General features: G+C 37.4%; 1 protein-coding gene across 1 annotated transcript in view; it reads left to right on the top strand.

The window, feature by feature from the left end:
- LOC110518582 (CUB and sushi domain-containing protein 2-like) overlaps positions 1–19,880 on the top strand; it is a 458,013-nt gene that overhangs the window by 32,101 nt on the left and 406,032 nt on the right. The gene's annotated exons all lie outside the window — the stretch shown is intronic.

Raw genomic sequence — 19,880 nt, 5'->3', positions numbered from 1 at the left:
GCCCCCTGTTTATACAGTATCTCCCAAGCGGCACAGCGGTATAAGGCACTGCATCTCAGTGCTACAGACCCTGGTTCGATCCTGGGCTGTATCAGAACCGGCTGTGACCGGGAGTCCTATAGGGCGGCGCACAATTGGCCCCGCGTTGTCTGGGTTATGGGAAGGTTTGGCTTGGTTTGTAAAATATTAATTTGTTCATTACTGACTTGTTAAATCCGAGAGCTAATTGTGAATGTATATCTGATAATGCAAGCTAGCGCTAAAGCCATTTCCAAACCCGTTTTGGAGATTTCTGGTATATTATCAAAAGAAATAAATCAGGGTATGTTTTTGGAATTGTCCAGCCATTGTTACCTGATTTTAGTACAACTTTGGAAATGAATGTTGATGTTTTTTTTTGAATCCCTTAAACTTTTTAGTCTGTTAAAACTTCTTACGGCTGAAATCCCGTTAACGGGATTATATGACAACAGCCAGTGAAAGTGCAGGACGCCAAATTCAAAACAACAGAAATCTCATAATTAAAATTCCTCAAGCATACAAGTATTTTATACCTTTTTAAAGGTAATCTCGTTGTTAATCCCACCACAGTGTCCAATTTCAAATAGGCTTTAAAGAGAAAGCTCCACAAATGATTATGTTAGGTCACCACCAAGTCACTGAAAAACCCAGCCATTTTTCAGCCAAAGAGTAGAGTCACAAAAATCAGAAATAGAGATAAAATGAATCACTAACCTTTGATGATCTTCATCAGATAACTCATAGGACTTCATGTTACACAATACATGTATGTTTTGTTCGATAAAGTTCATATTTATATAAAAAAAATCTCACTATACATTGGCGCGTTATGTTCAGTAGTTCCAAAAACATCCGGTGATTTTGCAGAGAGCCACATCAATTTACAGAAATACTCATAATAAACATTGATGAAAATACAAGTGTTATACATGGAAATATAGATAAACTTCTCCTTCTCCGATGTGTCAGATTTCAAAAAAGCTTTACGGAAAAAGCAAACCTGCAATAATCTGAGTACGGTGCTCAGAAACCCAACCAGCCAAAGAGATATCTGCCATATTGTGCAGTCAACAGAAGTCAGAAATGACATTATAAATATTCACTTACCTTTGATGATCTTCATCGGAATGCACTCCCAGGAATCCCAGTTCCACAATAAATGTTTGATTTGTTTGATAATGTCCATAAGTTATGTCCAAATAGCTACTTTTGTTAGCACGTTTGGTTATCAAATCGAATCTCACGAAGTGCGTTCACTAGTTGCAGACGAAATGTCAAAAAGGTCCTTTACCGTAGAAACATGTCAAACAAAGTACAGAATCAATCTTTAGGATGTTTTTAACATAAATCTTCAATAATGTTCCAACCGGAGAATTCCTTTGTCTTCAGAAAAGCAAATGGAACGGGAGATACCTATCATGTGAATGCGCGTTACCAGCTTGTGGCTGCTAGCAGACCTGACTCATTCCCCTCTCATTCAGCCCCCCTTCACAGTAGAAGCCTCAAAAAAAGTTTGTAAAGACGGTTGACATCTAGTGGATGCCTTAGGAAGTGCAACATAACCAATATCCCACCGCATTTTCAATAGGGGCTGAGTTGAAAATCGACCAACCTCAGATTTCCGACTTCCTGGTTGAAATTTTTCTCAGGTGTTTGCCTGCCATATGAGTTATGTTATACTCACACACATCATTCAAACAGTTTTAGAAATTTCAGAGTTGTTTCTATCCAAATAATATGCATATATTAGCAAATGCGACTGAAGAGCAGGCAGTTTACTCTGGGCACCTTATTCATCCAAGCTACTCAATACTGCCCCCAGCCATTAGAAGTTTTTAAGAACACATTCTTATTTACACTGACTTTCTAGGAACAGTGGGTTAATTGCCTTGTTCAGGGGCAGAACGACAGATTTTAACCTTATCAGCTCGGGGATTCAATCTAGCAAGCTTTCAGTTACTAGTCCAACGCTTTAACCACAAGGCTACCTGCTGGTTACTGGCCCAACACTCTAACCACTAGTCTACCTGCTGGTTACTGGCCCAACACTCTAACCACTATGCTTCCTGCTGGTTACTGGCCCATCACTCTAACCACTAGGCTACCTCCTGGTTACTGGCCCAACGCTCTAACCACTAGGCTACCTGCTGGTTACTGGCCCAACACTCTAACCACTAGGCTTCCTGCTGGTTACTGGCCCAACACTCTAACCACTAGGCTACCTGCTGGTTACTGGCCCAATGCTCTAACCTCTAGGCGACTAGACTGTCACTGCTTCCTGTTCACAAGAGATTTCGATATGTAGCCCAATGTCAAAACACAGGTTTAACGTGCCCACATCAATAACCAAAATGCAAAACACTTTGTGATATATTGAAAAACATAAAATGTACTATCGACACATACATGTGCAACGATAGTAACAATAGCAGTATATAAACTGCACATGCAGACAAGTGGCAATAAATCACTGATATCGATTATGGGGGAAATCGGGTTGACAGACAGACAGACAGATGGACAGACAGACAGACAGACAGACAGACCGTGTTACGGTACAGAGTCAATGTGGAGGCTATATACAGGGTATTACGGTACAGAGTCAATGTGGAGGCAATATACAGGGTGTTACGGTACAGAGTCAATGTGGAGACTATATACAGGGTGTTATGGTACAGAGTCCATGTGGAGGCTATATACAGGGTATTACGGTACAGAGTCAATGTGGAGGCTATATACAGGGGGTACCGGTACAGAGTCAATGTGGAGGCTATATACAGGGTGTTACGGTACAGAGTCAATGTGGAGGCTATATACAGGGTGTTACAGTACAGAGTCAATGTGGAATTTGTTGGAGACAGTTATCTAAATTCTAGAATGTTGGATGGAGATTCTGGGAGGCGGGAACAAATCAGTGGTTTGTTATTTAACTTCAACGAATCACGACCTGGATATCAACATTGGATATCAACACTGGTTGGTTGTTAAGTACATTGCATTTCGAGGTTAGGTTTTTAGAAATGTCTGGAAATGTGTTACCTTATTTACATAAGTATTCAGACCATTTGCTTTGAGACTTGAAATTGAGCTCAGGTGCTTCCTGTTTCCATTGACCATCTTTGAGATTTTTCTTCAACTTGATTGAAGGACAACCATCTCTTCAGCTCTCCACCAATCAGGCCTTTATTGTAGAGTTGCCAGTTGGAAGCCTCTGACACCATGAGAAACAAGATCCTCTGGTCTGATGAAAGCAAGATAGAACTCTTTGACCTGAATGCCAAGCATCATGTCTGGAGGAAACCTGGCACCATCCCTACGGTGAAGCATGGTCGTGGTATTATCATGCTGTGGGGATGTTTTTCAGCGGCAGGTACTGGGAGACTATTCAGGATCGAGAGAAAGATGAACGGAGCAAAGTACAGAGAGATCCTTGATGAAAACCTGCTCCAGAGTGCTCAGGACCTTAGACTGGGGTGAAGGTTCACCTTCCAACAGGACATTGACCCTAAGCACACAGCCAAGACAATGCAGGAGTGGCTTTGGGACAAGTCTCTGAATGTCCTTGAGTGGCCCAGCCAGAGCCCAGACTTGAACCCGATCGAATATCTCTGGAGAGACCTGAAAATAGCTGTTCAGCGATGCTCCCTATACAACCTGACAGAGCTTGATAAACTCCACAAATACATGTTTGCCAAGCTTATAGTGTCATTCCCAAGATGACTTAAGACTCTAATTGCTGCCGAAGGTGCTTCACCAAACTACTGAGTACATTTCTAAAAAGATGTTTGCTTTGTCATTATGGGGTATCGTGTGTAGATTGATGAGGATTTTAGAATAAGGCTGTAAGTTAACAACGTGGGAAAAAAAGTCAAAGGGTTCTGAATTCTTTCCGAATGAGCTGTAAAATGATGGTTTGACTCTGAAATCGATGTACATGGTGTGCGGCCATCAACTGTTATTCAGAGAGCCCTCCAGAGTTTCATGTGCCACTGAGTTTTATGTGGTGAAAATGCAAGCTTGTGAAATATAGTATCACGTTTTGTCCACCATAGGGACATTTGTGTAATATAACATAATTAAAGGTATACTTAAGTATTTGGGGATTTCCTACATATCCAGTCAGACAAACTCATGGACACCACTTGAATGTCTCTGCGTGCAGTTTGAAGGAAATTGAAGTTAGCATATTGTTAGCTTAGCGGAATTGATGGAAGTCTATGGGTATCTTCTAGCCAACTCCTCTCAAACGCAGAGAAACATACTTTCTAACTTCTCCAAAGCTGGCTGTTTTGTCATTTATATTGTAAAGTTATACATCGTTATCAATATGTTATACATTTGTACATTTGTTAATTTTTGCCGATCGTGAGAAGAAGCAAGATTCTATTATCTTCCTCATTTACTTTGGGTTCCGACTGCCCTCTCTTTCCGTGAGACTTTGTGTTATTTCGTTTAAAAAAAAAACTCCTGGGAGGCAGCCAACTGTTGCGTATTCTCGTAGCTAAAGTAGTTAGTTTGATTGCTTACTGGCAAATCATCATAATAACCTTTAATAAATCACGTCAGACTTTGAGGTAGAACGCAGTATTTATTAGAGACAGAATGTACTGAGGATGAACCTGTACAGTTGGACGCTGAACAAGCACAGAGGGTGGCTGAATATAAGCAGAGCCGGTAGACGGGCTACCAGGAGCGGTGGCGACAGCCAGGTGTGAGGGGGACGGTGGGGCATGTCAAGTGGGACTTGTTACTTCCGTCGATGTTCTTCCACGGCGAAGAAAAGCAGCGCTCCAAGAGACCGTCTAACAAACCCTGAGGACTTTTCAGCTCATCCATCCTGGAGAGACATTCTTCTGTCTCAAAAATAAACTGGACCGTATGGACCGGATGGACCTGATGGACCTGATGGACCTGATGGACCTGGTGGACCCTATGGACCTGGTGGACCCTATGGACCGGATGGACCTGGTGGACCCTATGGACCTGGTGGACCCTATGGACCTGATGGACCTGATGGACCTGGTGGACCTGGTGGACCTGATGGACCGGATGGACCTGATGGACCCTATGGACCTGATGGACCCTATGGACCTGATGGACCTGATGGACCTGATGGACCCTATGGACCTGATGGACCTGATGGACCTGATGGACCTGATGGACCTGGTGGACCCTATGGACCTGGTGGACCCTATGGACCTGATGGACCTGATGGACCTGATGGACCGGATGGACCTGATGGACCTGGTGGACCCTATGGACCTGGTGGACCCTATGGACCTGATGGACCTGATGGACCGGATGGACCTGATGGATCGGATGAACCGGATGGACCGGATGGACCTGATGGACCTGGTGGACCTTATGGACCTGGTGGACCGGATGGACCGGATGGACCGGATGGACCTGATAGACCTGATGAACCTGATGGACCCTATGGACCATATGGACCTGATGGACCTGGTGGACCCTATGGACCTGGTGGACCTGATGGACCGGATGGACCGGATGGACCGGATGGACCGGATGGACCTGATAGACCCTATGGACCCTATGGACCCTATGGACCTGATGAACCTGATGGACCCTATGGACCCTATGGACCTGATGGACCTGGTGGACCTGATGAACCTGATGGACCTGATGGACCGGATGGACCGGATGGACCTGATGGACCTGATAGACCCTATGGACCCTATGGACCTGATGAACCTGATGGACCCTATGGACCCTATGTACCTGATGGACCTGGTGGACCTGATGAACCTATGGACCTGATGGACAGGATGGACCTGATGGACCTGATAGACCCTATGGACCCTATGGACCTGGTGGACCCTATGGACCTGGTGGACCCTATGGACCTGATGGACCTGATGGACCTGATGGACCGGATGGACCTGATGGACCTGGTGGACCCTATGGACCTGGTGGACCCTATGGACCTGATGGACCTGATGGACCGGATGGACCTGATGGATCGGATGAACCGGATGGACCGGATGGACCGGATGGACCGGATGGACCTGATAGACCCTATGGACCCTATGGACCCTATGGACCTGATGAACCTGATGGACCCTATGGACCCTATGGACCTGATGAACCTGATTGACCCTATGGACCCTATGGACCTGATGGACCTGGTGGACCTGATGAACCTATGGACCTGATGGACAGGATGGACCTGATGGACCTGATAGACCCTATGGACCCTATGGACCTGATGGACCTGGTGGACCTGATGAACCTGATGGACCTGATGGACCTGGTGGACCCTATGGACCTGGTGGACCCTATGGACCGGATGGACCTGATAGACCTGATGAACCTGATGGACCCTATGGACCCTATGGACCCTATGGACCTGATGGACCCTATGGACCTGATGGACCTGATGGACCCTATGGACCCTATGGACCTGATGGACCTGGTGGACCTGATGAACCTGATGGACCTGATGGACCGGATGGACCGGATGGACCTGATGGACCTGATAGACCCTATGGACCCTATGGACCTGATGAACCTGATGGACCCTATGGACCCTATGGACCTGATGGACCTGGTGGACCTGATGAACCTATGGACCTGATGAACCTGATGGACCTGATGGACCTGGTGGACCCTATGGACCTGGTGGACCCTATGGACCGGATGGACCTGATAGACCTGATGAACCTGATGGACCCTATGGACCCTATTGACCTGATGGACCCTATGGACCCTATGGACCTGATGGACCCTATGGACCTGGTGGATCTGATGGACCGGATGGACCGGATGGACCCTATGGACCTGATGAACCTGATGGACCCTATGGACCCTATGGACCTGATGGACCTGGTGGACCTGATGGACCGGATGGACCGGATGGACCGGATGGACCTGATGGACCTGATGGACCTGATGGACCTGATGGACCGGATGGACCGGATGGACCTGATGGACCTGATGGACCTGATGGACCTGATGGACCGGATGGACCTGATGGACCGGATGGACCTGATGGACCTGATGGACCTGATGAACCTGATGGACCTGATGGACCTGATGAACCGGAAGAACCGGATGGACCTGATGGACCGGATGGACCTGATGGACCTGATGGACCTGATGGACCTGATGGACCTGATGGACCGTATGAACCTGATGAACCTGATGGACCTGATGAACCTGATGGACCTGATGGACCTGATGGACCTGGTGGACCCTATGGACCGGATGGACCTGATGGACCTGGTGGACCCTATGGACCTGATGGACCGGATGAACCTGATGGACCGGATGGACCGGATGGACCTGGTGGACCTGATGGACCTGATGGACCCTATGGACCTGATGGACCCTATGGACCTGATGGACCGGATGGACCTGGTGGACCCTATGGACCTGATGGAACCTATGGACCTGATGGACCCTATGGACCTAATGGACCTGATGGACCTGATGGACCTGATGGACCCTATGGACATGGTGGACCGGATGGACCTGATGGAACTGATGGACCTGATGGACCTGATGACCTGATGGACCTGGTGGACCCTATGGACCTGATGGACTGGATGGACCTGGTGGACCCTATGGACCTGATGGACCCGATGGACCTGGTGGACCCTATGGACCTGATGGACCGGATGGACCTGATGGACCTGATGGACCTGATGGACCTGGTGGACCTGATGGACCTGATGGACCCTATGGACCTGATGGACCTGATGGACTGGATGGACCTGGTGGACCCTATGGACCTGATGGACCGGATGGACCTGATGGACCTGATGGACCTGATGGACCCTATGGACCCTAAGGACCTGATGAACCTGATGGACCTGATGGACCTGGTTGACCCTATGGACCTGATGGACCGGATGGACCTGATGGACTAAGTGACATTCCTGCTTGTCCCCAGCACACAGTAACAACATAGGAAGAAGATCATCAATGTATAACTTATGTAGATGTAATAGTTATGTAGATGTAGATGTTATGTAGATGTAATAGTTATGTAGATGTTATGTAGATGTAATAGTTATGTAGATGTAATAGTTATGTAGATGTAATAGTTATGTAGATGTAATAGTTATGTAGATGTAATAGTTATGTAGATGTTATGTAGATGTAATAGTTATGTAGATGTAATAGTTATGTAGATGCAAAAGTTATGCAGATGTAATAGTTATGTAGATGTAGATGTTATGTAGATGTAATAGTTATGTAGATGTTATGTAGATGTAATAGTTATGTAGATGTAATAGTTATGTAGATGTAATAGTTATGTAGATGTTATGTAGATGTAATAGTTATGTAGATGTAATAGTTATGTAGATGTTATGTAGATGTAATAGTTATGTAGATGTAATAGTTATGTAGATGTTATGTAGATGTAATAGTCATGTAGATGTTATGTAGATGTAATAGTTATGTAGATGTAATAGTTATGTAGATGTAATAGTTATGTAGATGTAATAGTTATGTAGATGTAATAGTTATGTAGATGTTATGTAGATGTAATAGTTATGTAGATGTAATAGTTATGTAGATGTAATAGTTATGTAGATGTAATAGTTATGTAGATGTTATGTAGATGTAATAGTTATGTAGATGTAATAGTCATGTAGATATAATAGTTATGTAGATGTTATGTAGATGTAATAGTTATGTAGATGTAATAGTTATGTAGATGTAATAGTTATGTAGATGTTATGTAGATGTAATAGTTATGTAGATGTTATGTAGATGTAATAGTCATGTAGATGTTATGTAGATGTAATAGTTATGTAGATGTAATAGTTATGTAGATGTTATGTAGATGTAATAGTTATGTAGATGTAATAGTTATGTAGATGTAATAGTTATGTAGATGTTATGTAGATGTAATAGTTATGTAGATGTTATGTAGATGTAATAGTTATGTAGATGTTATGTAGATGTAATAGTTATGTAGATGTTATGTAGATGTAATAGTTATGTAGATGTTATGTAGATGTAATAGTTATGTAGATGTTATGTAGATGTAATAGTTATGTAGATGTAATAGTCATGTAGATATAATAGTTATGTAGATGTTATGTAGATGTAATAGTTATGTAGATGTAATAGTTATGTAGATGTTATGTAGATGTAATAGTTATGTAGATGTTATGTAGATGTAATAGTTATGTAGATGTTATGTAGATGTAATAGTTATGTAGATGTTATGTAGATGTAATAGTTATGTAGATGTTATGTAGATGTAATAGTTATGTAGATGTTATGTAGATGTAATAGGTATGTAGATGTTATGTAGATGTAATAGTTATGTAGATGTTATGTAGATGCAAAAGTTATGCAGATGTTATGTAGATGTAATAGTTATGTAGATGTTATGTAGATGTAATAGTTATGTAGATGTAATAGTTATGTAGATGTTATGTAGATGTAATAGTTATGTAGATGTAATAGTTATGTAGATGTTATTTAGATGTAATAGTTATGTAGATGTAATAGTTATGTAGATGTTATGTAGATGTAATAGTTATGTAGATGTAATAGTTATGTAGATGTAATAGTTATGTAGATGTAATAGTTATGTAGATGTTATGTAGATGTAATAGTTATGTAGATGTTATGTAGATGTAATAGTTATGCAGATGTTATGTAGATGTAATAGTTATGTAGATGTTATGTAGATGTAATAGTTATGTAGATGTAATAGTTATGTAGATGTTATGTAGATGTAATAGTTATGTAGATGTAATAGTTATGTAGATGTTATGTAGATGTAATAGTTATGTAGATGTAATAGTTATGTAGATGTTATGTAGATGTAATAGTTATGTAGATGTTATGTAGATGTAATAGTTATGTAGATGTAATAGGTATGTAGATGTAATAGTCATGTAGATGTAATAGTTATGTAGATGTAATGTAGATGTAATAGTTATGTAGATGTTATGTAGATGTAATAGTTATGTAGATGTTATGTAGATGTAGATGTTATGTAGATGTAATAGTTATGTAGATGTTATGTAGATGTAATAGTTATGTAGATGTAATAGTTATGTAGATGTAATAGTTATGTAGATGTTATGTAGATGTTATGTAGATGTAATAGTTATGTAGATGTAATAGTCATGTAGATGTAATAGTTATGTAGATGTAATAGTTATGTAGATGTAATAGTTATGTAGATGTAATAGTTATGTAGATGTAATAGTTATGTAGATGTAATAGTTATGTAGATGTAATAGTTATGTAGATGTTATTTAGATGTAATAGTTATGTAGATGTAATAGTTATGTAGATGTTATGTAGATGTAATAGTTATGTAGATGTAATAGTTATGTAGATGTAATAGTTATGCAGATGTTATGTAGATGTTATAGTTATGTAGATGTTATGTAGATGTAATAGTCATGTAGATATAATAGTTATGTAGATGTTATGTAGATGTAATAGTCATGTAGATGTAATAGTTATGTAGATGTAATAGTTATGTAGATGTTATGTAGATGTAATAGTTATGTAGATGTAATAGTCATGTAGGTGTAATTGTTATGTAGATGTAATAGTTATGTAGATGTTATGTAGATGTAATAGTTATGTAGATGTTATGTAGATGTAATAGTTATGTAGATGTAATAGTTATGTAGATGTAATAGTTATGTAGATGTTATGTAGATGTAATAGTTATGTAGATGTTATGTAGATGTAATAGTTATGTAGATGTAATAGTTATGTAGATGTTATGTAGATGTAATAGTTATGTAGATGTAATAGTTATGTAGATGTTATGTAGATGTAATAGTCATGTAGATATAATAGTTATGTAGATGTTATGTAGATGTAATAGTTATGTAGATGTTATGTAGATGTAATAGTTATGTAGATGTTATGTAGATGTAATAGTTATGTAGATGTTATGTAGATGTAATAGTTATGTAGATGTAATAGTTATGTAGATGTAATAGTTATGTAGATGTTATGTAGATGTAATAGTTATGTAGATGTAATAGTTATGTAGATGTAATAGTTATGTAGATGTAATAGTTATGTAGATGTAGATGTTATGTAGATGTTATAGTTATGTAGATGTTATGTAGATGTAATAGTTATGTAGATGTTATAGTTATGTAGATGTTATGTAGATGTAATAGTTATGTAGATGTAATAGTCATGTAGATGTAATAGTTATGTAGATGTTATGTAGATGTAATAGTTATGTAGATGTAATAGTCATGTAGATGTAGATGTTATGTAGATGTAATAGTTATGTAGATGTAATAGTCATGTAGATGTAATAGTTATGTAGATGTTATGTAGATGTAATAGTTATGTAGATGTTATGTAGATGTAATAGTTATGTAGATGTTATGTAGATGTAATAGTTATGTAGATGTTATGTAGATGCAAAAGTTATGCAGATGTTATGTAGATGTAATAGTTATGTAGATGTTATGTAGATGTAATAGTTATGTAGATGTAATAGTTATGTAGATGTAATAGTTATGTAGATGTTATGTAGATGTAATAGTTATGTAGATGTAATAGTTATGTAGATGTAATAGTTATGTAGATGTTATGTAGATGTAATAGTTATGTAGATGTAATAGTTATGTAGATGTTATGTAGATGTAATAGTTATGTAGATGTTATAGTTATGTAGATGTTATGTAGATGTAATAGTTATGTAGATGTAATAGTTATGTAGATGTTATGTAGATGTAATAGTTATGTAGATGTAATAGTTATGTAGATGTAATAGTTATGTAGATGTTATGTAGATGTAATAGTTATGTAGATGTAATAGTTATGTAGATGTTATGTAGATGTAATAGTTATGTAGATGTTATGTAGATGTAATAGTTATGTAGATGTTATGTTGATGTAATAGCTATGTAGATGTTATGTAGATGTAATAGTTATGTAGATGTTATGTAGATGTAATAGTTATGTAGATGTAATAGTCATGTAGATGTAGATGTTATGTAGATGTAATAGTTATGTAGATGTAATAGTTATGTAGATGTAATAGTTATGTAGATGTTATGTAGATGTAATAGTTATGTAGATGTTATGTAGATGTAATAGTTATGTAGATGTTATGTAGATGTAATAGTTATGTAGATGTTATGTAGATGTAATAGTTATGTAGATGTTATGTAGATGTAATAGTTATGTAGATGTTATGTAGATGTAATAGTTATGTAGATGTAATAGTTATGTAGATGTAATAGTTATGTAGATGTTATGTAGATGTAATAGTTATGTAGATGTTATGTAGATGTAATAGTTATGTAGATGTTATGTAGATGTAATAGTTATGTAATAGTTATGTAGATGTAATAGTTATGTAGATGTAATAGTTATGTAGATGTTATGTAGATGTAATAGTTATGTAGATGTAATAGTTATGTAGATGTAATAGTTATGTAGATGTAATAGTTATGTAGATGTTATGTAGATGTAATAGTTATGTAGATGTAATAGTCATGTAGATGTTATGTAGATGTAATAGTTATGTAGATGTTATGTAGATGTAATAGTTATGTAATAGTTATGTAGATGTAATAGTTATGTAGATGTAATAGTCATGTAGATGTTATGTAGATGTAATAGTTATGTAGATGTAATAGTTATGTAGATGTAATAGTCATGTAGATGTTATGTAGATGTAATAGTTATGTAGATGTTATAGTTATGTAGATGTTATGTAGATGTAATAGTCATGTAGATGTAGATGTTATGTAGATGTAATAGTTATGTAGATGTTATGTAGATGTAATAGTTATGTAGATGTAATAGTTATGTAGATGTAATAGTTATGTAGATGTAATAGTTATGTAGATGTAATAGTTATGTAGATGTTATGTAGATGTAATAGTTATGTAGATGTAATAGTTATGTAGATGTAATAGTTATGTAGATGTAATAGTTATGTAGATGTAATAGTTATGTAGATGTTATGTAGATGTAATAGTTATGTAGATGTAATAGTTATGTAGATGTAATAGTTATGTAGATGTAATAGTTATGTAGATGTTATGTAGATGTAATAGGTATGTAGATGTAGATGTAATAGTCATGTAGATGTAATAGTCATGTAGATGTAATAGTCATGTAGATGTAATAGTCATGTAGATGTAATAGTTATGCAGATGTAATAGTTATGTAGATGTAATAGTTATGTAGATGTAATAGTCATGTAGATGTAATAGTTATGTAGATGTTATGTAGATGTAATAGTTATGTAGATGTAATAGTTATGTAGATGTAATAGTTATGTAGATGTAATAGTTATGTAGATGTAATAGTTATGTAGATGTAATAGTTATGTAGATGTTATGTAGATGTAATAGGTATGTAGATGTTATGTAGATGTAATAGTCATGTAGATGTAATAGTTATGTAGATGTTATGTAGATGTAATAGTTATGTAGATGTTATGTAGATGTAATAGTTATGTAGATGTTATGTAGATGTAATAGTCATGTAGATGTAATAGTTATGTAGATGTTATGTAGATGTAATAGTTATGTAGATGTTATGTAGATGTTATGTAGATGTAATAGTTATGTAGATGTAATAGGTATGTAGATGTTATGTAGATGTAATAGTCATGTAGATGTAATAGTTATGTAGATGTTATGTAGATGTAATAGTTATGTAGATGTAATAGTTATGTAGATGTAATAGTTATGTAGATGTTATGTAGATGTAATAGTTATGTAGATGTAATAGTTATGTAGATGTAATAGTTATGTAGATGTAATAGTTATGTAGATGTAATAGTTATGTAGATGTTATTTAGATGTAATAGTTATGTAGATGTAATTGTTATGTAGATGTTATGTCGATTGATAACTTCACTTTGATCAAATCAAACTTTACCTTATGATTAGATTTGCATCTACAGTTGAAGTCGGATGTTTACATACACCTCAGCCAAATACATTTAAACTCAGTTTTTCACAATTCCTGACATTTAATCCCAGTAAAAATACCCTGTTTTAGGTCAGTTAGGATCACCACTTTATTTTAATAATGTGAAAAGTCATAATAATAGTTGAGAGAATGATTTATTTCAGCTTTTTATTTCTTTAATCACATTCCCAGTGGGTCAAAAGTTTACACACACTCAATTAGTATTTGACAGCATTGCCTTTAAATTGTTTAATTTGGGTCAAACGTTTTGGGTAGCCTTCCACAATCATTTTGGTGAATATTGTCCCGTTCCTCCTGACAGAGCTGGTGTAACTGAGTCCACCTTGCTCTCGCACAACTTTGACGAGGGAACAGAAGAGGCCTTGCCTTCATGTATTGTTTGTGCCGTTCATCAGAGTCTACATGAGATTCGAGGAGGCAGAGGATGCGATGGGCCTATTGTGATTACACTACAGCCAGACATGGATAAACCAATGTTGTCAAATCTGTGTAATAGTTGACATTAGAACCAGTACCATCTGTTTTGGTACCGTCTACTACTAGTGATTCATTACAGTATGCCAGATGATAGTACTGTCTACTACTAGTGATTCATTACAGTATGCCAGATTATAGTACTGTCTACTACTAGTGATTCATTACAGTATGCCAGATTATAGTACTGTCTACTACTAGTGATTTATTACAGTATGCCAGATTATAGTACTGTCTACTACTAGTGATTCATTACAGTATGCCAGATTATAGTACTGTCTACTACTAGTGATTCATTACAGTATGCCAGATTATAGTACTGTCTACTACTAGTGATTCATTACATTATGCCAGATTATAGTACTGTCTACTAATAGTGATTCATTACAGTATGCCATATTATAGTACTGTCTACTACTGGTGATTCATTACAGTATGCCAGATTATAGTGCCACATTAGAGTATGTCAGATTATAGTACTGTCTACAACACCATCATTCATTACAGTATGCTAGATTATAGTACTGTCTACTACTAGTGATTCATTACAGTATGCCAGATTATAGTACCATCTGTTTTGGTTCCATCTACTACTAGTGATTCATTACAGTATGCCAGATTATAGTACCATCTACTACTAGTGATTTATTACAGTATGACAGATTATAGTACCATCTACCACTTGTGATTCTTTACAGTATGCCAGAATATAGTTCTGTCTACTACTAGTGATTCATTACAGTATGCCCGATTATACTACTGTCTACTACTAGTGATTCATTACAGTATGCCAGATTATAGTACTGTCTACTACTAGTGATTCATTACAGTATGCCATATTATAGTACTGTCTACTAATAGTGATTCATTACAGTGTGCCAGATTATAGTACCACATTACAGTATATCAGATTCTAGTACTGCCTACTACTAGTGATTCATTACAGTATGCCAGATTACAGTACTGTCTACTACTAGTGATTCATTACAGTATGCCAGATTATAGTACTGTCTACTACTAGTGATTCATTACAGTATGCCAGAATATAGTACCACATTACAGTATATCAGATTCTAGTTCTGTCTACTACTAGTGATTCTTTAAAGTATGCCAGATTATAGTTATGTCTACTACTAGTGATTCATTACAGTATGCCAGATTATAGTACTGTCTACTACTAGTGATTCATTACGGTATGCCAGATTATAGTACTATCTACTACCAGTTATTCATTACAGTATGCCAGATTATAGTACCATCTGTTTTGGTACCATCTACTACTAGTGATTCATTACAGTATGCCAGATTATAGTACCATCTACTGCTAGTGATTTATTACAGTATTCCAGATTATAGTACCATCTACCACTCGTGATGCATTACAGTGTGCCAGATTATAGTTATGTCTACTACAAGTGAGTACTGTCTACTACTATGAAACAGTATGCCAGGTTATAGAGTAGTGTATGAAACAGTATGCCAGGTTATAGAGTAGTGTATGAAACAGTATGCCAGGTTATAGAGTAGTGTATGAAACAGTATGCCAGGTTATAGAGTAGTGTATGAAACAGTATGCCAGGTTATAGAGTAGTGTATGAAACAGTATGCCAGGTTATAGTGTAGTGTATGAAACAGTATGCCAGGTTATAGAGTAGTGTATTAAACAGTATGCCAGGTTATAGTGTAGTGTATTAAACAGTATGCCAGGTTATAGTGTAGTGTATGAAACAGTATGCCAGGTTATAGAGTAGTGTATGAAACAGTATGCCAGGTTATAGAGTAGTGTATGAAACAGTATGCCAGGTTATAGAGTAGTGTATGAAACAGTATGCCAGGTTATAGTGTAGTGTATTAAACAGTATGCCAGGTTATAGAGTAGTGTATGAAACAGTATGCCAGGTTATAGTGTAGTGTATGAAACAGTATGCCAGGTTATAGAGTAGTGTATGAAACAGTATGCCAGGTTATAGAGTAGTGTATGAAACAGTATGCCAGGTTATAGAGTAGTGTATGAAACAGTATGCCAGGTTATAGAGTAGTGTATGAAACAGTATGCCAGGTTATAGTGTATAAAACAGTATGCCAGGTTATAGTGTAGTGTATTAAACAGTATGCCAGGTTATAGTGTAGTGTATGAAACAGTATGCCAGGTTATAGTGTATGAAACAGTATGCCAGGTTATAGAGTAGTGTATGAAACAGTATGCCAGGTTATAGTGTATGAAACAGTATGCCAGGTTATAGAGTAGTGTATGAAACAGTATGCCAGGTTATAGTGTATGAAACAGTATGCCAGGTTATAGAGTAGTGTATGAAACAGTATGCCAGGTTATAGTGTATAAAACAGTATGCCAGGTTATAGTGTAGTGTATTAAACAGTATGCCAGGTTATAGTGTAGTGTATGAAACAGTATGCCAGGTTATAGTGTATGAAACAGTATGCCAGGTTATAGAGTAGTGTATGAAACAGTATGCCAGGTTATAGTGTATGAAACAGTATGCCAGGTTATAGAGTAGTGTATGAAACAGTATGCCAGGTTATAGTGTATTAAACAGTATGCCAGGTTATAGAGTAGTGTATGAAACAGTATGCCAGGTTATAGAGTAGTGTATGAAACAGTATGCCAGGTTATAGAGTAGTGTGTGAAACAGTATGCCAGGTTATAGTGTATGAAACAGTATGCCAGGTTATAGAGTAGTGTATTAAACAGTATGCCAGGTTATAGTGTAGTGTATGAAACAGTATGCCAGGTTATAGAGTAGTGTATGAAACAGTATGCCAGGTTATAGTGTATAAAACAGTATGCCAGGTTATAGATTAGTGTATTAAACAGTATGCCAGGTTATAGTGTAGTGTATGAAACAGTATGCCAGGTTATAGAGTAGTGTATGAAACAGTATGCCAGGTTATAGAGTAGTGTATGAAACAGTATGCCAGGTTATAGTGTAGTGTATGAAACAGTATGCCAGGTTATAGTGTATGAAACAGTATGCCAGGTTATAGTGTAGTGTATGAAACAGTATGCCAGGTTATAGAGTAGTGTATTAAACAGTATGCCAGGTTATAGTGTAGTGTATGAAACAGTATGCCAGGTTATAGAGTAGTGTATGAAACAGTATGCCAGGTTATAGTGTATGAAACAGTATGCCAGGTTATAGTGTAGTGTATGAAACAGTATGCCAGGTTATAGTGTAGTGTATGAAACAGTATGCCAGGTTATAGAGTAGTGTATGAAACAGTATGCCAGGTTATAGTGTATAAAACAGTATGCCAGGTTATAGTGTAGTGTATTAAACAGTATGCCAGGTTATAGTGTAGTGTATGAAACAGTATGCCAGGTTATAGTGTATAAAACAGTATGCCAGGTTATAGTGTAGTGTATTAAACAGTATGCCAGGTTATAGTGTAGTGTATGAAACAGTATGCCAGGTTATAGAGTAGTGTATTAAACAGTATGCCAGGTTATAGTGTAGTGTATGAAACAGTATGCCAGGTTATAGTGTATAAAACAGTATGCCAGGTTATAGTGTAGTGTATTAAACAGTATGCCAGGTTATAGAGTAGTGTGTGAAACAGTATGCCAGGTTATAGTGTATAAAACAGTATGCCAGGTTATAGTGTAGTGTATGAAACAGTATGCCAGGTTATAGAGTAGTGTATGAAACAGTATGCCAGGTTATAGTGTATAAAACAGTATGCCAGGTTATAGAGTAGTGTATGAAACAGTATGCCAGGTTATAGAGTAGTGTATGAAACAGTATGCCAGGTTATAGAGTAGTGTATGAAACAGTATGCCAGGTTATAGAGTAGTGTATGAAACAGTATGCCAGGTTATAGAGTAGTGTATGAAACAGTATGCCAGGTTATAGAGTAGTGTATGAAACAGTATGCCAGGTTATAGAGTAGTGTGTGAAACAGTATGCCAGGTTATAGTGTATGAAACAGTATGCCAGGTTATAGAGTAGTGTATGAAACAGTATGCCAGGTTATAGAGTAGTGTATGAAACAGTATGCCAGGTTATAGTGTATGAAACAGTATGCCAGGTTATAGAGTAGTGTATGAAACAGTATGCCAGGTTATAGTGTAGTGTATGAAACAGTATGCCAGGTTATAGAGTAGTGTATGAAACAGTATGCCAGGTTATAGTGTATGAAACAGTATGCCAGGTTATAGAGTAGTGTATGAAACAGTATGCCAGGTTATAGTGTATGAAACAGTATGCCAGGTTATAGAGTAGTGTATGAAACAGTATGCCAGGTTATAGAGTAGTGTATGAAACAGTATGCCAGGTTATAGAGTAGTGTGTGAAACAGTATGCCAGGTTATAGTGTATGAAACAGTATGCCAGGTTATAGTGTATGAAACAGTATGCCAGGTTATAGAGTAGTGTATGAAACAGTATGCCAGGTTATAGTGTATGAAACAGTATGCCAGGTTATAGAGTAGTGTATGAAACAGTATGCCAGGTTATAGTGTATGAAACAGTATGCCAGGTTATAGAGTAGTGTATGAAACAGTATGCCAGGTTATAGAGTAGTGTATGAAACAGTATGCCAGGTTATAGAGTAGTGTGTGAAACAGTATGCCAGGTTATAGTGTATGAAACAGTATGCCAGGTTATAGTGTATGAAACAGTATGCCAGGTTATAGTGTATGAAACAGTATGCCAGGTTATAGAGTAGTGTATTAAACAGTATGCCAGGTTATAGTGTATGAAACAGTATGCCAGGTTATAGAGTAGTGTATGAAACAGTATGCCAGGTTATAGAGTAGTGTATGAAACAGTATGCCAGGTTATAGAGTAGTGTATGAAACAGTATGCCAGGTTATAGTGTATGAAACAGTATGCCAGGTTATAGTGTATGAAACAGTATGCCAGGTTATAGAGTAGTGTATGAAACAGTATGCCAGGTTATAGAGTAGTGTATGAAACAGTATGCCAGGTTATAGAGTAGTGTATGAAACAGTATGCCAGGTTATAGTGTATGAAACAGTATGCCAGGTTATAGTGTAGTGTATGAAACAGTATGCCAGGTTATAGAGTAGTGTATGAAACAGTATGCCAGGTTATAGTGTATGAAACAGTATGCCAGGTTATAGTGTATGAAACAGTATGCCAGGTTATAGTGTATTAAACAGTATGCCAGGTTATAGTGTATGAAACAGTATGCCAGGTTATAGTGTAGTGTATGAAACACAGCCGTCAGATCAATTGATCAGTTACATCTGAATACTGAAGGTCAATTGGTAAAAGCCAATAAAACACAGTGTCTGCATTTGTAATGACAATCGATGAAGTGGCGAATTAGTTAATTTTTTTCTATATTTTTTTTACAACACAATACAGATCACTGCATAATGAACGACCTGCAGTATTGACAAGGCATTCACATCAATGAGGAGACAAGGCACATTAGCAAGCAGGCATGTCAGCCTCATTTCACAGGCTGTTGATCAG

The sequence above is a fragment of the Oncorhynchus mykiss genome, chromosome 18, assembly GCF_013265735.2.
Source record: "Oncorhynchus mykiss isolate Arlee chromosome 18, USDA_OmykA_1.1, whole genome shotgun sequence".
In the NCBI taxonomy this organism is placed as follows: Eukaryota; Metazoa; Chordata; class Actinopteri; order Salmoniformes; family Salmonidae; genus Oncorhynchus; species Oncorhynchus mykiss.
This window is presented reverse-complemented; position numbering and strand designations above follow the sequence as displayed.